General features: G+C 34.8%; 1 protein-coding gene across 3 annotated transcripts in view; it reads left to right on the top strand.

The window, feature by feature from the left end:
* Positions 1–22,759, top strand: part of LOC306888196 (cadherin-13-like) — a 345,271-nt gene that overhangs the window by 94,999 nt on the left and 227,513 nt on the right. The gene's annotated exons all lie outside the window — the stretch shown is intronic.

Genomic DNA, 22,759 nt, shown 5'->3' with positions numbered 1-22,759 from the left:
TTCCTCACAGGTCTCCACGTTCGCACAATGAAACTCTCCTGAGACCCCCGAGAATCAGAGTGATTAATGAAATTACAGTCTAATTACACATTAAGCATGTATGTCCCCACAGGATACTCCTACACTGCCTTGCATGAAAAAGGCAACACCATGAGTGTTTTGAGAGCAACAGCATATTAATCAGTTTTCAGATAAGTCATAAACAATGTGTTGCATGGCGGAGTAGTAACCCACCCACCCCTCAAGCCTAACATGAGAAATGAAAAAAATGCAATCCACTATGTGGTTTTCAGTTCAGAGATGTCCAGAGGTCCTGTACTGCGTGTGAATAGTAATCAGACAGGGGACCAAACATGCTGCAGAGGTCAGTGCTGCAGTGAGAGCAGGCAGACAGTGGCTTCGCTCAAGCAGGATGGAATAGAAGTGTGAGGTGCTTGTACTACACTGATCCCTGATTGTGGAAAACTGGCAAGAAGTCATGAGAGATAGTAGTGGAGGAGTAAAGCCAAGCTTGATATTCATAACCAGGCCACAAAATAGCCTGAATGTGTTGAACTGCTTGAAATTGATGTAGTACTCTTAAATAACCACCAAATTGTCCACCGTCGTTCTATCTATCGTTCTACCAGTTGTACTATTGATCATTTGTTCTATCTATTGCTTGCTCAATCATTCAACCTGTCATTCTATTAATAATTTTTTTTCTGTCTATCATTAGATTGTCTTATCTATCAAGCAATTGTTCTATCTATATACCGTACTACCGATCATTCTATCTTTTGATTGATCTATCGTTCAATCGATTCAGCAATCAGTCGTATCTATTGTTTTATCTATCAATCATCCTACCAATCATTCTGTATATCTATCCATCATTCTGTCATTCTATCAATCATTCTATTGTTATATATCTATCCTTCTATCTGTTGTTTATGCAAGTAAAAATTTTGTCCACTTATTATCAGCGTCTTTGGGATGTTGCTTATAAATACTGTCAGTTACATTGTGTTTTTGGAGCTTATTTTAACGTAGACATATATTTGGCATTACTATCATCTTTTGCTTTGAAAGACCTGGCAGCCGAAACTAGGGATCCAGTGATGATGGAGAAAAATGGTATGAAAATGTATAAATGAGTGAAAGGCATACCCATGTTTCTGTAATTATTATTTTTTCTGTAGTATTTTATCCAAGCTGCCAGTGTCTAAACAGCTGTGATATTACTGCATTAATAACTACCAGTGTTGGGGGTAACGCTTTACAAGTAATGTGAGTTACGTCATCAGATTACTTTTTTAAAGTAACTAGCAAAGTAACACATTAAAATGCATTTTAATTCAGAAGGAAATAGCTGAGTTACTACTTCAAGTAGGTAATGCCATTACTTTGTTCCCATTTCTTGACTGACAGCTCTCATGTTGCTATGTTGAGAGAAATCAGGAGTAATTGCTGAGGCGTTGTGCATGCTGTGTGAACATGACGCTTACTGTAGTTCTACACTAAATACCAACATGTATTTACTCATCTCACCCGATTCAGTAAACAAACAGATTCAGTATTCCTCAAAATTAATAAAAAGTCAAATGCACACTCAGAATATTATACAAACCTGCAATAATTAAATGTTAAATTAGACAAACATAATTGATGTATTTAATCCCATTTTATTAACCCATGTTTGAACTACTGACCTTTAATGATCCAATTCAACCATACTAAGCAAAAATGACACATTTGTTTAATTTTTATTGCTGAATAGTGTTGAACTTTCTTCTCCTGTGTCATATTCTTCATGCAATTTGTTTGAGCTGCACCCTCTGCTGTACAGATATGAATTTACATTCGTATTTATTTCACTTTTGTTGTCAAAGGGCTTTTACATATTTAAAACAATAACTTTTTTATATTAAAAACAAACAAGCAAGCCCTGCACAGATTTAAAAAGTAACTCAAAAGTAACGTAACACATTACTTTCCATAAAAAATAACTATGTAATTAGTTACTCTTTTAGGGAGTAGCACAGTGTTGTAATGCATTGCTTTTAAAAGTAACTTTCCCGAACACTGACAACTACAGTAGTTGTGCACAGAATATTATGTAGAATACATGTGGTTGTGACTACCTGAAGTTTTCAGAAGTTATTTTGGTTATGGTATGCGGTTGTCATTACCAGATTCTGCGTGTTTGTGTATTATGATTAATATATATTTATTTTTGTTGTCATCATTTTAGAAGTCACTATATATTGAACTATGAAAGTTCAATAAGTTCAAAAGTTCAAAAAGAACTTTCCTGTAGCTCAAATAGTAGAGCATGGTGCTAGCAACACCAAGATCATGGGTTCGATTCCCAGGGAAAGCAAAAGCTGATAAAATGTAAAAACTGTAACTTGAATGTAAGTCGCTTTGGATAAAAGCGTCTGCTAAATGCATACATGTAAATGTAAATGAAAGTATAACAGCCATTATTTATATTTTAATAATGAAGCATTTTAGACCTAATAATTAACATTTATCAGTATTATTTTGAAGAACATTTAAGGTTAAGCCATATCACCTGAAAGAAATCCTGAAAGATTTCCGTTTTAACAACGGCAGGAGTGATTTGATTGGCTAATCAGGCTCTGTGGGATTTCATGGAGTCTTGCAATGATTGTCAGTCCTCGTTCAAAAAATCAAAACAACCGTTCTTCTTAATTATCACAATTCACTGGACCGTGTCTCCTCGGAGATCCTTGAAGACAGTAATGTCTTCAAGCTTTTCTTCAACTCCTCTGGGATCAGCAATAATGTCTAGTTGGCACCGCTTTGGGCCCCAGTGGGAATCTAGCATCTCTGCCAAAGTGCCTTTCTTTTCCGTCTCCTCTTCCCAAATTGATAGTTGCGTCAACAGGTTGCACAGCTAAAAGAGGAAGAATGGGCACCGTAGTCTGCCAAGACAGTACTGTGGATGCTGCAGTTTGCATGAAGATGAGTTTTTTTTTGTGAATGTTTGTGTCTGCGATTGGGCATGACCGTTGAGTTTGCACACAGTCACCGATTTGGAGCCGGTTTGACCGCTGTGTTCCAAGTTTTTGTGTTTGTGAGGAGCCATTGATCCATGTAATTAGAACAGTTAGAGTGGTGGCAGTCCTTACAAAAGATTGAATTTGAATTTCAATTTACTTAAGCTACAGAACATGATTACACTGACACAGAACACCTCTCAACACCATTACGATGACAGACAACGAAACAAGGTGAAAGCTCCGTCATCAGGCCAAAAATGCAATGAGAAGAGCCACTTTTCCAATGGAAAAATATATATTTTATCACGAACTCAGCAAGCTGGCCAATCTCGCTCGGAGTTTCAATCTTTTTATTCTATTCTATTCGATTGGGAAGGGCGCTGAGGCATTCTGTCATCTTGGGACCCAGCGATCCATGCACATGGAGACAGAGCTCAGTTCCGCTTTACTGAGTCACCCTGTAACCACTGTGCACTTCTATTACCCTGAATATGCTCCTGTCAGCACAGCACAACACACCAAACACTCACTTACGCGCACAACTTCACACATGTGCAAATAACTTACCTAGTAAACCGAAATATAAGCAATGCATCACCATGCTTGTTTGTGAAAGCGTGATCATTCGGTCAGAGAAGTACACTTGGTTTTCATGAGGCTTATTTGCTGCACGCTCTATGCTCAAAATCCTTGCAGGTAGTATAGCTGCTACAGAAGAAAACTGGCCAGGGCAAACTCATTCATATTCATAGATTCAAAGAAATTTGTATGTAAAGCATGTGTGTATGAGTGTATACACTCATACACACAGCATGTGACAGTTCAGGTATTTGGGGTTAGTACCAATTTATTTTTTATTTTTTTTAAACATTTCTTATGCTCAACAAGGCTACATTTATTTGATCAAATAATGCAGTAAAACAGTAATATATTTTAAAACATCATTTATTCCTGTTATTGCAAAGCTGAATTGTCAGTCATTACTTCAGTCATCAGAGTCGGCTTTCAGAAATCATTCTAAAGCTGATTTGGTTTTCAAGAAACATTTCTTGATACTTTCGGTGTGCAAAATGGTTGTGCTGCTTAATATTTCATGAAATAAAAGTTCAAAAGAACATCATTTATTTGAGTTTTTTCGTCTTCACTACCACTTTTGGTCTGTTAAATGCACCCTTGTTGAATAAAAGTAGTAATTAAAACAAACTTCTATCTGGAGAGAGGAAAATAATAATAATAATAATGAATAATTTTAACTAAATAAGAGAGATCTTACAAAATGCATGTTATTTTTTTTATTTAGTACTGTCCTGAGTAAGATATTTTACGTAAAAGATGTTAACATAGTCCACATGACAAAAAATAGCTGAAATTATTAAAATAACCCCCTTCAAAAGTTTGGGAACCCTTGGTTCTTAATACTGTGTGTGGTGAACTGGATGATCCATGACAGTTAAAAATCCACCATGTCCTGCAGATTCTTCAGTTTTCCAGCATCTTTTGCATATTTGAACCCTTTCCAGCAGTGACTGTATGATTTTGAGACCCATCTTTTCACACTGAGGACACTTGAGGGTCTCAAACACAACTATTAAAAAAGGTTCAAACATTCACTGATGCTCCAGAAGGAAACACGATGCGTCATGCCGGGGGGTGAAAACTTTTTGAATTTGAAGATCAAGGTAAATTTAATTTGTTTTCCGGGAAACATGCAAGTATCTTCTGTTGCTTCAGAAGGGCAGTACTAAAGATATTTCAACAAAATAAGAAAAAATGTGGACATCTTCATCCTGTTCAAAAGTTTTCACCCTCCGGCTCTTAATGCTAGTGATGATGGTGTCAGTCCAGTAAGGAAAAAAAATATCCAATGCTATAGGATTATGAGACAGAATTTTATGAGTTGTTTACACCACAAAATTGCTTCAGTTTGTAGGGAACATGGGTAACATAACATAAGCTAAATTCAGTATGTCAGTACACTTCATTATAGCCTTAAAATGAAACATAACCCTTCCTGTACTGATACAATTGTGGTTGTAAGTGCATCATACAACAGTGAAGAGGTTCTAATGAGCGCAGTCTCACGGTCTGTGTGCTGAATACATTTGCAGTGTGTGCGTGTGAGTTAGTGTTTGCAGGTGTGTGGCTGGTGACTCATCGTTGGTGTCAGAGGCAGTCAGCTGTGCAGGTGACATATGCAGATTTATGTAAATCCACTGCTCCCCTCTCCTCCTGTTTGGCCATGCCTGCTCAGTAATTATGCAGATGGAAGCAGTCTCGAGGTGGTCAACGCGAGTCCTAGGTCAACAAAATTAATTAATTTAACTCTCCGAAAGACTGCAAACATGCATAAAAGTCTAAATGCATATGAAGGAGCACTGAAATAAGCTTGGAAATATTTTTTTACTTTTTTTTTTTTTAAGTTAATTTGTATTTTAGAACATATGGGTGCCCAGTTCTTGCAAAAGCATTTTTAGTCCACAATTGTTTCAGTTGTAGTAAATAATAATAATAATGGTAACACTTTAAAATAAGGTGTCGTTTGTTAACATTAGTTTATTAATAGTTCATTTTAGTTAGTAAAAATAGAGTTGTTCATTGTTTGTTCATGTTAGTTCACAGTGCATTAACTAATGTTAACAAGCACAACTTGTAATTTTAATAATGCATCAGTAAATGCTTAAATTAACTAAGATTAATAAATGCTGTAGAAGTATTGTTCATTCTTAGTTCATGCTAACTTATGTAGTTAACTAATGTGAACTAATGAACCTCATTGTAAAGTGTTACCATAATAATAATAATAATATACCATAATATATATCATCAGCCATTATTACAGTATTCAGTGTCATTCATTCAAAATAGAAATCTTTTGCAACAATATACCCTACCGTTTAAAAGTTTGGGGTCAGTAAGAAATTAATAATTTTATTCAGCAAGAATGTTAATTTGATCAAAAAGTGATTTTGTTGAAACTTACATTGTTACAAAAGATTTCTATTTTGAATAAATACTGTTATTTAATTTTGTTTTTATTCGTCAAAGAATCCTGAAAAAAGGTAAAATAAATAAATAAATTAAGCAACTCAACTGTTTCTAAAGTTGTTAATAAATAACATAAAGCATAATGATTTCTGAAGGATTAATAAAACAGAAAAATTTAAAATTTGATTGATATTTCACAATATTGCTGTTTTACAGTTTTTGATCAAATAAACGCAGCCTTGATGAGCACAAGGGACTTCTTGAAAAATAAAAAGCTTAATGATCCCAAATGTTTGAATTATATATATATATATGTGTGTATGTATGTGTGTGTGTGTGTGTGTGTGTGTGTGTGTGTATGTGAATGTGTGTATAAATTACCTTTAAAAGGTTTGATTTTGTCAACATGAAAACCGAGAAGTCAGTCCAGAGATAAATCTAAATAAAATATGATTACATTTTTCCATCCTATCAAATTGTGCACCTAAATTAGGAGTAGAGTCATTTCCAGGAACCCTCGCCAATAAAAGTTGGCGCTAACAGAAGTGCAGCGTTCTCTCGAATGGGATATCGTTTTTATATTGCTAAAACGAAAATCAAATAAAGTGGAGTGTTCTCATTTCTCTGGATACTCACCGTATATGTATCTCCATTCTGCTCGTCCCACACTATAATGAAGGAGGAAAAATGGAATGCAATTTTATGAAAGCCAATGAGATTGATCTTTTCTTCTCCCAGAGCCCCTCACCGTTAATTCAACACCAGCTCCAATTTCACACAATTATTATCCCGCAGCTGGTCGCGCCAAAACTACAAACTCTGCTCGGCTCAAAACTCCACCGCCGCTGGGAAATTAGAATATCACCTGACGCAGATCAGAGAGATCACATATCAAAAGTAGAAGGTGACACCGACAAGTATTGAGTCACAGCCTGAAGACTGGACAATTTATCCTTTTCTCATTGCACTATAAATCACTTCATCTAGACCTGTTTCTTGCAAAACTTTACCTCTTTGAAAAATTGTCCCATAATCACATAAGAAATGTATTCAGAGAGATAGTGAATTCATTGTGTTTGTGAGCATTCTGTTCAAAATTTTATATTTGTATTAAATTTAAAAAATGTTTATATGCATTAATGTATGTATAATGTATATACATATATGTATAATTGGTCTTAATATATATACACTGCCATTCAAAAGTTTGGGATCAGTACTTTTTTCTTTATTTTTTACTTTTACTTTTATTCAGCAAGGATGTTAAATTGATATACTGTGTGTATATATATATATATATATATATATATATATATATATATATACATATATATACACACACAGTGTGTTTATATATATATATATATAACCATTATTTTAAATAGAAAAATTATGCACATTTGACTGTTCTGCTTAATAATGATTGTAATAATATTTAATATTCTTTAAAAAAAAAAACTTAAATAAGAATGCATGTTTAATTAGATGTTTTTCTCTCAGTTGTTTTTTATCATATAATTATGTAATTTTTTTAACCCATTTAAAATTTTTAGATGCAACCAGTATCTTAACACTTACAAACCTCTTTTTTGTTTGTTTTCTGATTAGGCTCGATAACATTGCTCATAGTGACTGCAGTTGACTTCTTCATAATTTAAATGCGCTCGTTGCTTCATTCTGGGATGTTTTCCACCAGATTCGAACTCCCCATTGGCAATTCAAACATTTACTTTCATCTATCCCTCTTGCTCGTCATTACATCATGCAAAACCAGGCCAGAAACTTTGCACCAGCCTCATTCTTCAGCCCGAATACAGACTGTCGCTGTAACATGCAACGTGTGATTCACTCTCGCTCATATGACAATAAGACTCAGTAAGAGTTACAGTTTTGATTGGCCATCATCACAACAGTGTTCAGACACTTCCTCAGCTCTCAGTCCATATAACAGTGTGTCTATTCAGGCCTGGCACTGATTATTAGCTTTGGAGTACCTCTTCCGGGAAAGATCCCAGACTTCCTCCATTGTGTTGTGATTGACTTTATCATTTTTCCATCTTAAGTGCACTCAGCCTTCTGCATTGCTTACTGGTTTTAAATAAATTGAATTGAGGTAAAGCCTCAAGATCTTTGAGTTTACAGGTGTAAGTGTTTCCATGTGTGTCAAAGGCACATAAACACGCTTTACTGTAAGCATGTTTTTTTTTACTGGCTGTGAAATGACAGTTCACTCCATGGTCAAATAACATCAATTTATTGTATGTGATCGTAGAGGTAAGAATTGATGACAGCTTACAAGAACCTTCAACCTGATGCTGCACAGCACAGTCAGGCCTTTATCTCTTTGTCTAACAAAACAAATGTTTTATTTATCTTGAGCTATATATGCAATATTGTATACATGTTGAATTGGTTTAAGATTATCTTAGTTGGGTCTTTAAAACCAGCCAAATGACCAGTCTAGGAGACCAGACCAAAACACCAGTTTCCAGTTTTAGATGATTTAAACTGGTCTGAAATGGTTTACAATAGTCTCAGACCCTGGCTAAGCTTTATCGTCATTGCTAGTGCTGCACCGAAGTGTTTTTTTATTTGTACTGTTACAGTTAATTGCATTTTTTGTAATGGATATATTTTTTTCCTAAAAAAACTGAAAAAACAAATGAAAAACTAAAACTGAAAAAAAAGACGTTCGTTAAAAGATCACAATATCGATTTTTTTTTGTGTGTGTGTGTGTGAGATTCAAAATAATATTTTTTCATGGTAATCTAATCTGTTTTAAACCATGTAGCAAAGCCCTCGTGTCTCTCAACATGGCTTTCTCCAGCTCACGCCAGTCTCACAGCTGTAATTGTACTACATTAATCACATGGCCCACATACAACAGGGCCCACTGCCACTTTTTGGGGTATTCTTAATTGACTATAAATCAGGCACACGCTTGACAAATGACGGTAATTACAGTGCAGTTGTTTCAGTGCTAGGGAGAGTATTTCCCTTCAGTAAAGAGAAGGGTCTGCAAGGTGAGGCAAACGCTTACGTGTGTGTGTGTGTGTGTGTGTGTGTGAGTGAGAGAAAGGGGACCTCAGGCAAACCGGTTCACACTTGCAGACATGACCCTCAGTGTAAGCTGTCCTGACTTTGAACTGAAGTGTAGGGCATAGAGAGCTGTATAGTGGTCAGGGGTAAAGACGTCATAAAATGTGCTTTTGGGAAAAGCTTTAATGGTTGGGTATTCGGTACTGAATTTTATATTGCGGCCAGAAATGTTTTGGAGAAACAATTATTTTTAATTAATGCTTTTCCGACTACATGTTTTGACGGCATCTGTGACTATTGTACTCAACATTGATAAACTACAACAGGTAAATCTGTCAGCTATGTGGACCCCAGGCCTGGGTTTACAATGTAGTAATTCATTTTGATGAATAGAAATCTTGTCTATGCTGTTTTCAGTTGATGTTTGAATAAAACTTTATATGCCTACCATCCAATAATCATAAATATGTTTGGTGCATTGTTACATTTAAAATAAACAACTTACTGAAATGTACGTATCATGTCTCGTGTAATCGTTCAGTCAGTGTTTCAAATATGTAAATGGCGTCAATAAAACAGCTTGTAGACAATGTCACGTAACATTACATTTACCTCAGAAAAATGTCCATAAATCATTAGTTAGCTCAACAAAAAAAAAATACTCTAGAGAGGAGCGTTTTGATAAATAAGTGCACTATATATATGTTTGAATAAATGTCAAGAAGGCATGTTTTTATTGTAGCTACTGTTTAAATTTGTATATTTCAACAACAAATTTGAGTAGAAACATAATTATTTTACCATACTGACCCAAATATAAGACAATGTTTTTTTTCTTGGAAATTCATCTGAAAAAATACGGTTGTCTTATATTCAGGGTCTAGACTTTGACATGTCAATAATACACCGACAACAATAGGTGGCGCCAAATACGCATAAAACGCGTGTGCCATGAAATATATAATGTGTGTTGTAACGATCGCGAGTGAAAACAAAAGAAAAGCTTACAGTGGCATGAGCAGGGGCGGACTGGGACAAAATGTCAGGCCGGGAAATCTCACACTCATCCAGGCCATGCCATAAACCCACAACAATATTTGAAACCACGGACAACAATATTTTTTGTATGACCATCATCATCACCAGTGTTGGGGAAAGTTACTTTTAAAAGTAATGCATTACAATATTGTGTTACAATATTGCAGGGCTTGATTGTTTTTAATACAAGAAGTTCTAATTATTGCAAATGTAAAAGCCCTTTCACATCAAAAAGTGTAATGAATAAACCTCAGGCTGAAGGAAAAGTAAATTTGCGTCTGTAAAGTAGAACGCAGGAGAAGAAGGTTCAACACTCTTCAGCAATAAAAAACAATGAAGCACAATTGTTAGTTTATCTAAAGTCATTTTTGCTTATTAGTATGGTTGAACTGGATCATCAAAGGTCAGCAGCAAAGACATTCGTTAATAAAATGGGATTAGATACATTTGTGTTGTTTAACATATTTAATTATTGCAGGTTTGCGTCATATTCTGAGTTTTAATTCATTTTGATGAATACTAAATCTATTTTTTTGTGAGTGGGATGAATTAATGCATATTCACATTTAGTCTAGAACTACAGTAACATGTTCACACAGCACACTGTCAGTCAATAAATGGGGAAAAAGTAACTGGCGTTACTTTTTTTGAAAAAGTAACACAGATATTTTCTTGTAAATTAAAAAGTAATGCGTTACTTTACTAGTTACTTGAAAAAAGTAATATTATTACGTTACTTGTAATGCGTTACCCCCAACACTGGTCATCACATCACAAAAGTTTCAATCCCTAGGCTGAGGTCGTGCAAAATAATTCAAGGTTATCACTTGAACTTCTATTTTCCTTTATAGTCTCTTCATTTTCCCTGACATCTCTCTGTCCCTTATGTGTATGTTTACTTTTTTCACTAATTTTATCATCGGCACATCTCCACCTTGTTGCAAAACAACCACATCATTATAATTTGCACATAGTATACTTTTATTTTAGAAAAAAATATTACATGACCACATGTTATTGTTTTATCTTACCTAAATGTCAAAATTGGTACAATAATAGCTACATCCTGTATATATAATGTATGTTTATTGAAAAAAATCTTAACACTGAACATGTTTTTCCATTATCATGGGTCATGTTTTGTCCTATAAGGAAAATTAACCATGTTATTATTAGGCCTATGGTAAAAGTAACCATGTTTTTTTTTTTTGGCAGACTGATTACCAATTGTATAACCAGAGTTTTACTACAAATACCATGGTGAACTATATAGTGTAAAACCATTGTTAATTTGTGGATACCATGGTTTAACTATAGTAACCATGTTAATTTTTGTTGTGTTGTTGTCTGCCGTAGCTCCCTCTAAACCTGTTATAAAACGATGTGGCTTAAATTCCTACTCTTTACAATAGTAATTATGTCCTTTAATTTTGCAGTAATTAATTGACTGCTATTGCAAACATTTGCTAGCAGTCTAATGTTTAACTAAGTAAACAAATACAAAACTACAATACAACAAAACTACAATAGTCTATTCACAGATGTAAATAAAAAGTGTCAGCACTTGAAGTCTTGAACAGGACAGTTTTGCCTCTCTGCTTCACCTGGTCGCTTCCACTCCATTCTCGAGTCTCTCATCCTTCTGGCGGACGCACGGATGTGCAGATGAGCGCAGCGTGTGCGAGGCGAAGCGCGATGCCAGTCAAGACTAACCGATTCATGATGTATTATTTTAATTAGTTTTTTAATAATATTATTGAATGGTGAATTCGGAAATAACCACGTTGATACATTCAGCAGGCATCAAAAACAACAACAACAAAAATATGTAGGGCAGCGGGCCAAATTGGCTGCCAGGCCACCGGGAATTCTGTTCCCGATGGCCAGTCCGCCCCTGGGCATGAGTGGTGACTGTCATGTTAGCCTGATGGGACCAAAAACTTCCTCTGTGTGTTTTTAAAACGTAAGACAGTACCCAGATTTGAAGACTACAAAAAGATTTCATTTCTACTGTTGATAAAATTTTGGTAGGCTACTATGATATGGATAGACTAAATGTTATATAATTCAGATGAAGTGTATATTTTTAAATGTGATTGTTGGTACATTTTACCAGTATTTACCATACTTTCAAAACAAAAATTAAATTACGAAAAATATGCAATATGAAAATAATTTTAGAAAAAAGGTTGTTTTTTCCCCGTCAGTAAAACACAAGATTTGGTTTTCAAAAAGCCTTTTTCCAAAAGGTACCTCTGGAAAAAAGGGGGTCTTATAATCAGGGTCGTCTTATATCCGGGTGCCTTGGGTGCAAGTTAAATGTTTATTTGGGTGTGTAGGGGACTTGTAAATAAACTTTAATTTTGGTTTCAGTTTTCGGCTTATATGAAAACTTAAATTTTAGTTTTGGTGTTTCAGGGAAAATAAATCATTTTGGTGCATCACTAGTAATAACGATGAAGCTTGGCAAGGCTATGGAGATCATTGTAAACCAGTTCAGACAAGTTTAAACCATCTAAGACTGTAAACTTCATAAACCAGCCTAAGCTAGTTTGCTAGCCTCTCCCAGACTGGTCACTTGGATGTTTATAAGCTGCATGAGATGACATTGCCTGCGTGAAAGTCCTCTTATTAGAACTTGTTCTTCCGAGTTGTTTGAATGTAGTTCCTGCTGGTCTCCTCCCTGAGCACTGACCCATAAATTCCAGGACGTCAGGCCGGTTAGAAGTGGAGGGAGGTTATGGGCTTGAGTTCTAGGACACCATTGAGAAGAAGGTGGCCTAAGGGGGGGCACAGCACTGGCAGCTGCTCCCTGTCTGCTCCGGGCACAGTGACTGCCATCTGATCTCTCCTCCGCCGAGGCGAATGGCGCTATGCAAAATGGCCCCACTCCACTCGCTAACCTACTTAGTGGAGGAATTTCCATTTATGATGCAAATTGGCGATGAATCTGGCTGGACTGAGAAACAACGTTCACAACAGTGAAGAAGAAAATAACCGAGCGTGTTTCATTCAACTGTGTCCGTTCACCAAATTGTGTGTTCATCATTAGTAACATGATCTTTGTAATTGCAGCTTTGAAGGAGAATTTAAAGAGCGTAGCATGATTCACACTGATATAAACTGTCGGAATTAATGCTCTCCAGTGTTCGACAGTCGCTTGTTCAAATTAACTAGAATACTGAACCATTAGAGTAGAATCTGCTACATCTCTGCTGCCTAAAAGGTCAGCGGCAAACTTATAAATTTTAATGAGCTCTTGGAATTCGAGGCTTATTTTGCCATAAATTTGAATAAGTGCTGTGCAAGAGGAAGCAGTGGCTTTATAGCACTACATTTGTTTTAATTGTGACTGTTTGATATGATCTGATTGTTGTATGAGATATATATTTTTTTATCAACATCTTTGTGTAATACCACATGCAGCGCAAAGGTGTTGATATAAAAATATCTCATGTTTAATATTAGATTGCACAGTATACACAACATATTTCCATTAAACTGTGAACAACAGCTTTAGTCTGTGATCATTAAGCCGTATGCACACCTCAGGGTGAAACCTTTATATGTAATTGAATAAAAAAGAAGCCCTTGAGCTTGAGAGGCAATGAAAGATTTTTCTCTTCTTCTTCAGCTGAACAATAAATCCAGAATCTGTGTCATGTTGCTGGCTTCATTTTGAAAAGGAAATGAAGTATTCTTAAGTATATAATAAATTGTATATGAACAAAATAATTTATGTTGGTCCCATTTAAAAAAAACTGTTTAAAAAGTTAATTTACTGTTTTTTTTTTAATTGTACACAACCAGTCAGAAGTTTTTATTATTATTATTATTATTTTTTTTTTTATGTTTAATGAAAGATTTAATTTTTTATGAAAAAAGTATCTTGTGTTGAGTTTATTTCAACAAAAATATAGTAAAAGCACAAATATTGTTCAATATTTTAAAGAACTGTTTTCTAATGTAATATATATTAAAATGTATTCCTGTGGTAGCAAAGCTGAATTTTATGATCCATCTAATATGTTTAAACTTTCCATATACTGATTTGATGCTTGTATCACTATTTATAAATTGGGGTAAAAAAAATAAATCAATCAATAAATCAAACAAACAGATAAATAAATGATTTATATAATTTAAATAAATACTGTTCTTTTAAACTTTTTTCATCAAAGAATCCTGAAGAAAAAACACAATTCACTGTCTCACAACACACACACTTTAAAAAAAACTTAATAATTGAACACCAATAAAAATTGAGCACAGATTAATTATGATTTCTGAAGGATCAAGTGACACTGAAGACTAGATTAATGAATTCTGAAAATTCAGGTTTCCCATCACAGGAATAAATTATATTTTAAAATATGTTCAAATAGAAATGTGTTATTTTGAAGTGCAATAATACTGTACAATATAACTTTTTTTTATTTTCTACTGTTTTTATTTTATTTTTGATTAAATAAATGCAGCATTAAAAAGAAAAAAAAGCTTTAAAAAAAAAATCAAACTTTTTACAGTAGTGTATGTTATGTTTTATGAATACTTCTATGGGTTATTCATATTCTGTTCAAATTGAGTTCTAATTGAAAAGTAATTTTTAAATGACTTTCAGTTGGAATTTAAGAGTCGTTTTTAATTTCATTTAAATTATTTTGTAACTTAAAAGTCTTCCACAATTCAAAGAGCTTGTCTGGGTAATCATAAATATTCAGCGCCCACATGATTAACCCATGCTACACTTCAGTTTCCAGGTCATTCACAGTTGCTTGTGTCTTTGTTTGCAATATGTATATGGGCTTGTTTATATATGTGCAAGGAGAGGTCAGTCTAACATACTAAAAAGAAACTGCAGCATAACAAAAGAAACCACAGGGGACTTGGCATACAGACTGCACTTTTTTGGGAAAAAAACTTACTGTTTCCTCTTTCATCTCTGCTAGAAAAGCATCAAAAAGATTCTCAGTAAATCAAAGCTTTTTATCATCGCCTTATTCCTGTTCAACTCCAATAGAGATTTTAAGCTACTTAAAATTGCACCGTAGTTGCTGATGATTGCCGAATGGGGCATTTATACGGACAGCCATAATAACCTGCTTCTTAGAGCTGCCATAACCATTGTTGAGCATTGTTGACTAGACAGGAAGAATAGCTACATCAGAGTATGTGAGGTTCATAATTTTTGAGAAAGCAGTCAGTTCGTAAGTGATTACCTTATTTCATCCATTGTTATAAACACTCTGCTTTTCCACTTCGGCGGATGATAGATCAAAAAATGACTTGAAAATTACAGGAGTTCAATGTTGAGCGCAGCATGCGTGTGTATGTGTGTGTGCATGTGCACCTTTTTTTGAGACTGTGTGCTGTGGTTTTCTGGTCCTGATGGCTGAGCGGATGTTTGGACTGGTGCCGCGGGCCCGGGGCAGTAGAGTGGCAGTGAGAGCGCTGAAGTCTGATCCCTGGCGTCTCTGGCTTCCTGTGCTCAGATCGATCCACCGGTGAGCAAAAGACGGGCCATTCAGTAGTGCGCTGGAGAATGACAGGCCTGCAGTCTCCACGGTTCCCTCACAGCAGGAAATGTACTTGAGGAAAGAGGTCTTGTGAGCCCAGATGGTAAACCACACCACTGGTCATTTGACAGCATAGGTCACTGAAAACTGAAAAAAAATAATGTATGGAAAAAATACTACCACTTGTGCAAGATCACTGCACTTCCCCATGCAGACACCAATCTTATCATATTTATATAAAAACTTTTGCCATTAAAACGTTGACATAAATGACATTGACATCTTTTAGTAATGTGAAGTTAACGTATGACAACGACCCGTTTTTTTTTTTTTTTTGTGTATGTACATGCTTGTAATACGTCTATATCTGTTTCCAAAAATAGGCTATAATTTTATATTACAATGTGTTTAATACAATATGATTTCTGTAGAAGTTCCGACTGCTTCATGGAGACATGGAGACCATAAACTGGAGAAAAATGATTGTTAGATTGATAAAAATTTGGATGCTTTTTTCCCCTACAACATTGAGGGCAAATGTTTCTCACTAAAGCCAATGAAGTTATTTTAAAGGCCTCTACAGAGTCATATGTACGGACTTTAGTTTTATTAGCATAATAGAATAGAATAGAACATATAGAATTATAAACATTATCTTAATTAAAAAGCTAAAACTAAAAGCTTGATTGAGGGCCTTGGACCAAAAAGAAATGCTATAATGCATAAAAATGTCTTAAATAAAAACAAAAAAAAGAAGAAGAAGAAAAATTAACCAATATTAACCTGCTGCCACTGGTTTGGGCATCTCTGCTCTAAAAGTACCAGAAATTCTTATAAGGATTCACTTATAGGAGGACCTTCGAATATCATCTCAGATAAAAAAGTTGAGAACCACTGGGTTACCCATTTAAGTAACCTAACCTAGTTTACATTATTCTAGCTCTTTGTTGGAAATAGATGGGATTTATGCCAAGAAGACTTGGGATATAGTGCGCAAGTCTTATAATCTGCTTTTATGATGCTTGGTGTTTATAGAACTTGACAGTGTCCATTCAGATACGCTTTGGAGCAGCTTGAATATTTTGGCAAACATCTCCTTTTGTGTTCCAAGGAAGAAGTGAGTAAATGATGACAGAATAGCAGTATTTTCACTTGTCAGTTATACTGATTGCTATGCCTTTTAGGTTACTACTTTTTCCATAGGACTGAAAGGATTCAGTACAAAGAACAGTCACCCCTTTTTTAAACCATTGTTTTTTTCCTCACTCTTTTTTTTCCTGTCAGAGAGTCAAAGAAAGCTGCCGCCAGTCATTCACCTGGAGTGTGCTGATGTGAGACCAGTATAAGCACTCTTACGTGAACTGTCAAGAGAGAGTGACAGCTGTTAAGATGAGAGGTCTTTTTTTTTTTTTTTTTTCGCTGACTGATGACGCTAGATGACCCAGTGAGAGAGAAGGGGAAAAATAGCTTCGACAAAAAGCCATGCCTTTAATAAACCCGTTTTGAAGTTTGTTGTGATGATAAATTAAGATACCAATCCTCTTTGGATTCCTTGAGCGATTCCTTAGATCAAACACAGATGCTTCAGCCAAAACCCTGAGCTTAAGAAACTTAATGGAAACATACAAATATATAAATATATATAAAAGCAGAGCTCAGAATGCTGTTTCAGAAGTAATGGAACCCTGGTAATTTCAAAAAGCTCTGCCCTTGGCTGAACGAGCTCAAAGAAAAAAAGTTTACTGATAGTGGTCAGTTTGTATCTGCTGAACAAAGATTTATGTCAATCATTTTGTTGTGTCTGGAGGATATTTGAGTGGTTTATTGTTTTAAATGACTGTTTGTCAGACAAGTATTCATGTCCTTTTTTTTTGTTTTTGTAATTATCTTTATTCATAACCACACAGGAAAACAGAGCATATTTAGTCTGTTTTGTTAATCACAGACTTTTCAATGGTGTAATTAACTCAAGAGACAGCAAAACAAAAAAAAATATTCAAACTAAGGTAATATTTTAAGCACAGAGATTTCAACATGATGAAATATTATCTAATTTAGATTTAAATTATACAAATAATACTTATTTTACTATATAAAATAATAACTGGATGTTACTCGGAATGAAGGTATGCAATATCACATTCAGTTTTATTAATTCAGCTCATAAAAAGTAAAATAATACAATTAAAATAAATAATTCTTTATTCATTGAAAAGTCAAAAATATAAAACGCATGTATCCATGTATAACAGCTTGTTGTCTTTTAGTATTTTTAATTTGACACTGATATCACAAGAACGTACTGTGATTATTTATTAAGTGCTGTGCTTTGGGTTCTTGTCATTTTTATTCTATTCTTGCAAAGTGAAAAGACTTCTATTTAACAGTCTGGTCACCACTTTAATTCCATTTACTTGAAATCACAATTTCTCATTCACATCTCTCTCCCAGACTCTTTTCACAGGGCATGTTTGAGAATACATTTAAAGTAAATAGACCAAAATATCTTACATTTCATGTTTTTTAAAATGTTTTCAAAACATTTAGTTTACGATTAATAATTGCATTGTGTAAATTCAGTCCATAATGAATGTCCAGAATGCTATAAAACCACATGTTAATATAAGACATACTGGGAATCTCAGACAGTCATTACAATTTATAACAGCCATGAGATGCAGATTTGGATTTGCTTGTACTCTCCAAAAAGTGATGACATCATGAGAGCCGTGACAGCCGTGACACTAAAGCAGAAACTGGAGAGGCACCGTTTAAGGTACTTTTATAGTGAAAATGAATAAATGTCTCTTCCTTTCTCTCTGAACACTTCACAGCAGACTTTGCATCTGTTATGACAGCTGTTCCTTCTTTGTTCTCACATTTCGTGAAAACAGAAGTGGTTTTGCTATCAGCGAGGCAGACTAATTTCTCTACCACTCACTTTTACCTAAGGGTGTACACTTTCTTTGCAGGAAAAGTGGTGGGAAAGCGTCATTTTCCTGTCTGTGAAAAGTTAAGTTTCTAATTCCATTAGAATTAGAGGCATTCTGTCATAAGAAGCCTGGTATTACATTGGTTTAAAATTAGAGGCCTTAATGAATCGCTCATGGAAAGTAAAGAAAGGTGATTCACTGGGTTCACACCTGATCTGCCATCTGTGAGAGTAAGATACGTGTGACATCTGTAATGTGACAAAAACCTTGACACATTTCTCATGGTCCACCTACTAGTTCAAAGTGATGCAATGTTTGCTGAATGTGATGTGAGTAAGTAGTCTTACTTTAAACTGTCTAACTCTCACGGTATTGCGAACTGTTGCTGTGGAATCTGGAATTGATGGTACTTTTTGCAGCCAGTGTAGGTATGTTGATTTTATTTTATTTTGGTGAACAACATGGGAAGTTGTTGATAATTATGACATTTGAATATCAACTTAAAGCTTAATTAATGTTTAAATTAATGTTTATTTTAAAAACTGTGATGGTGTAAGTGAGGCGCGATGAGTGAGAAAGTGTGTGAGAGAGAGCTGGCTATGATTTCATCAGCTTTGTGTCGATAACAAACAAGAAGCGGGGTCCCCATAGGGGAAATACACAAAGCAATTACGGCGAGGGAAAGTTGCCTGGAGAACCTTATTAAAATTTAATAAGCCCAAGGTTCTTCTCAGGCCGTTGTTCTGTGATGGCAGAACATTATGTTTCCCAATTCTCAAATTAAATCACAGGATGAGGTGAGAAAAAAAATGAAAATCAAAACAAAAATAGAGTGAGTTTAGATTGCTTTTCCTCATATCTGTGCCATATTTAAAGCACGCTGTTTGAGAGGAGGGGGGGGGGGGGGGGCATTCTGTGAAGTATGTGTTTACACATTGTGTGTCTTTTGTGTTTGCCAGTCTCTACTTTTTCTTCTGTGCTATAGTTCCGAGAACCCAGAGCTGCTCTGAGGCATTTGCGTTTTGGCAAGAATGCTTGATATTTCATTTCTGCCGGATACTGATAAGCTGGTAAGCTGTTTGAATGTTTAGTGGTGGATAACTGATAAATGATAGCATAATTTAGAAATGGCCAGTATTAAAATTGTTTTCTCTTTTGTATGTGTACACAACAGTTATTTCTGGCGCTTGAATCTGATTGGCTGATAAAAGTGTGATATTCCAGTGATAATAACAGAGCCAAATCACAGCCACTGCTACTCGAGTGCAGAGCTGGATAGATTTTTTACAAATTGTAATCCATTACTGATACCAAATTACATGACAAAAATTGTAGTCAATAACGTAATCCATTACATTACACATTTTAGGTAATATAATCATGTTACTTTTAGATTACTTTTGGATTACTTTTGACCTAACTCGTTTATTACATTGATTTAAACAGGATAATCTTGTACCATAATGATATAAAAATACAAAGAGTGAGAAAATATATTCCTTTCAATGTAATTAACAACATGAAGTGCATTAAATATTAGCCTATATAACATCAAGGTTTACCAAACTGGGGTTCGTAAAGGAACTGCAGGGGGGTTGTGAGTTTAATGAAAGGCAAACATGTAATTAAATCATAAAAATGTCAAATTAAAATAAATCAGTCTAAAATAACAATCAAAATTGATTAAGATTTCACTTTTTTAACTCTATCTATCCATCCATCCATCCATCCATCCATCGTTCTATCGTCATTCTATCATTCTATCATTCTGTCTACATTCTATCTTTCTAGCTATCGTTTTATCGTTCTCTCTATCAATCGTTCTATCTATCCATCCATCCATCCATCGTTCTATCGTTCTATCTATCTATCGTTCTATTGTTCTCTCTATCAATCGTTCTATTGTTCTATCTATCAATCGTTCTATTGTTCTGTCTATCATTCTGTAGTTCTATCTAGCGATCTGTCTATTACTCTGTCTATCGATTGATTGTTCATCCTGTTTATAGATCATTCTGTCTATTGTTCTGTCTATCAAAAATTCTGTCTAATGATTGTTTTAACTAGCGATTGTTCTATTTATTTAGCATTCGTAGAACATCGTACAGTCCTGACTTCTTTTTGGATAAGGGATGTTCATGTACAAATGGCTTAAGACAGTTTAGAAAACATACATTAGAAAAGTAGTGGCACATTGTGAATTGTCCTTCAAATTTGTGTTGTCCTTACATTTGTGCGTGTGTGTGTTTGGGCATGTGTGAGTGTTTGCATGTGTGGGTGTATGTTGGTTGAAACCTGTTGCTCTGGCCTGCAGACTTTGAGATAACAAGCAAATGCAACAGGAAAAACATAAGCGCATACTCTCATTATTCCACCATCATTACCATACAGTGCGCACACACGGACACACATACAAACTCTTCTGCAGCTAATCTGCAGTAATACACTGTATGCACATGGCGAGTCTTGCCATGAAGCTAGTGCAGAATGTAACTGAACTCAGAGGCTACTGCGAGAGAATTTGTGACCTGTAACATTAGAACCGAGAGCTTCAAACACAACAGTTATTCCGACAGTTAATCCACTGATGTGATTTGTAGGATTCGCCTGGAAAAAAATATTTGAACTGCTGCCCTGGAGCACCCTTAGGGTATTGAGCTGAAATTGCTTCTTATACTTGATGGCATCCAGAATACTGGCCTCTGCTTTTGCACTTAGTTTATGGTCCCTTTAATGGTTTAAAATATCTGATTTAAGTTTATAGCATTGCTAATCTACCCCCCCCCCCTTTTTTTTTTCAACATTACCTGTAATAATAGCAAAATAAAACACATTTTTCATTGATCGGGACGATCCCTTGTGCAAAGATGCATTGCATTAAGATTGACCGCACGAGTTTGATCTCTATTGATGCAGAATGTACATTATGGAGAGAGGAAATTACTTTGCTCAGATGCAGTATATTAATTTTTATTCATGGAAAATGTAATACCTGATAGGAGTGTTACAGCTTCTGCACTCTTCATCCATTGTGACATTTAAATTCTGGTATTTGTACAGTATTTTGTGCAGTGATCTATTTATCTGTTAAGGACACATTTAACAAGCAATTGTGTTTAGGCAATTAGGCAATTAGCTTCCCGTCACCTGATATAAATTAGTTTAAGGTTATGTAGTCTCGGTGCTTTTGTCAGAATACATTCTGACATAATACCAGGAATTTCATTTTGCTCATTGAATATATACCAATTATACAAAGAAACTTTGATAATTTTTGATTCCAACTTTATTGAAACACAGGTTGAGTCATATTATAATTTTCTTATTTTATTTTATTTTAAAGATTAATTACATGATGAAAATTCGGCTTTTCTCTGTTATTTACAGTATTTATTTATTAATTTATTTTATTTGCATGGAAAACGTTTTTTTCTTTATGTTTTGAAGATCTCTTATTAACATGTAAAAGAAGAGCATCCTATTGATAAAACAAAACAATTAAACTCACTGCCTACTCACTGCTGCTGAGAGTATCATGTTTGAGAGCAGCCTTCTCAAAAACACTACATTATGATTATGGTCTCAGATAAATGCAGATAGCAATCTCAGATGAATGCAGATTAATTGGCCGGCTTCTCTTGGCTATTGTTGTCCATTCACATCAGATGCATGTATGCTGCAACAAATGTGTGTTTGTATGTGGACAGGTTTGTGTGGGATGCTAAGGTTAGGCTCTCATGTATTCATGCTTTTAATATAATAAGAGAACTATACGTCTATTTTCTAAAGAAATGTTTATTTAGATCACACTTACGTGCACTTTTGGCTTAAGCAATGACAGGTTGCACAGAAATATGCAATGCATTAACTTGTAATTAAATGTTTTATTTTATCTTGCTGAGCAATGCATTATGTATCACATTGTAATAATATTTGAATAGTGTGAGCTTACTGCAACACAATTATTTTCCATCAGTGTGCAGATGGGTGGGTTGTAAATTTTACCTAAGCAGATGTTTTTGTTATAAGACTTCAGTATCATTTTAGAAAAAAACATGCTGAATGCTGACTTAATAGATCTGACTTAGTGATTTAATATTAGCATCACTAGTCATAATTGTTGGGCTAAATAAAATTATTTTACGTAGTGATTCATTATTCATTGATTCGTCGATTCATTATTATTACTACTTTTGTAAAGCTGTGTATGCAATACAACATACTTTACAGTAACACTAA

Source organism: Barbus barbus (genome assembly GCF_936440315.1).
Source record: "Barbus barbus genome assembly, chromosome: 22".
Taxonomy (NCBI): domain Eukaryota; kingdom Metazoa; phylum Chordata; class Actinopteri; order Cypriniformes; family Cyprinidae; genus Barbus; species Barbus barbus.
This window is presented reverse-complemented; position numbering and strand designations above follow the sequence as displayed.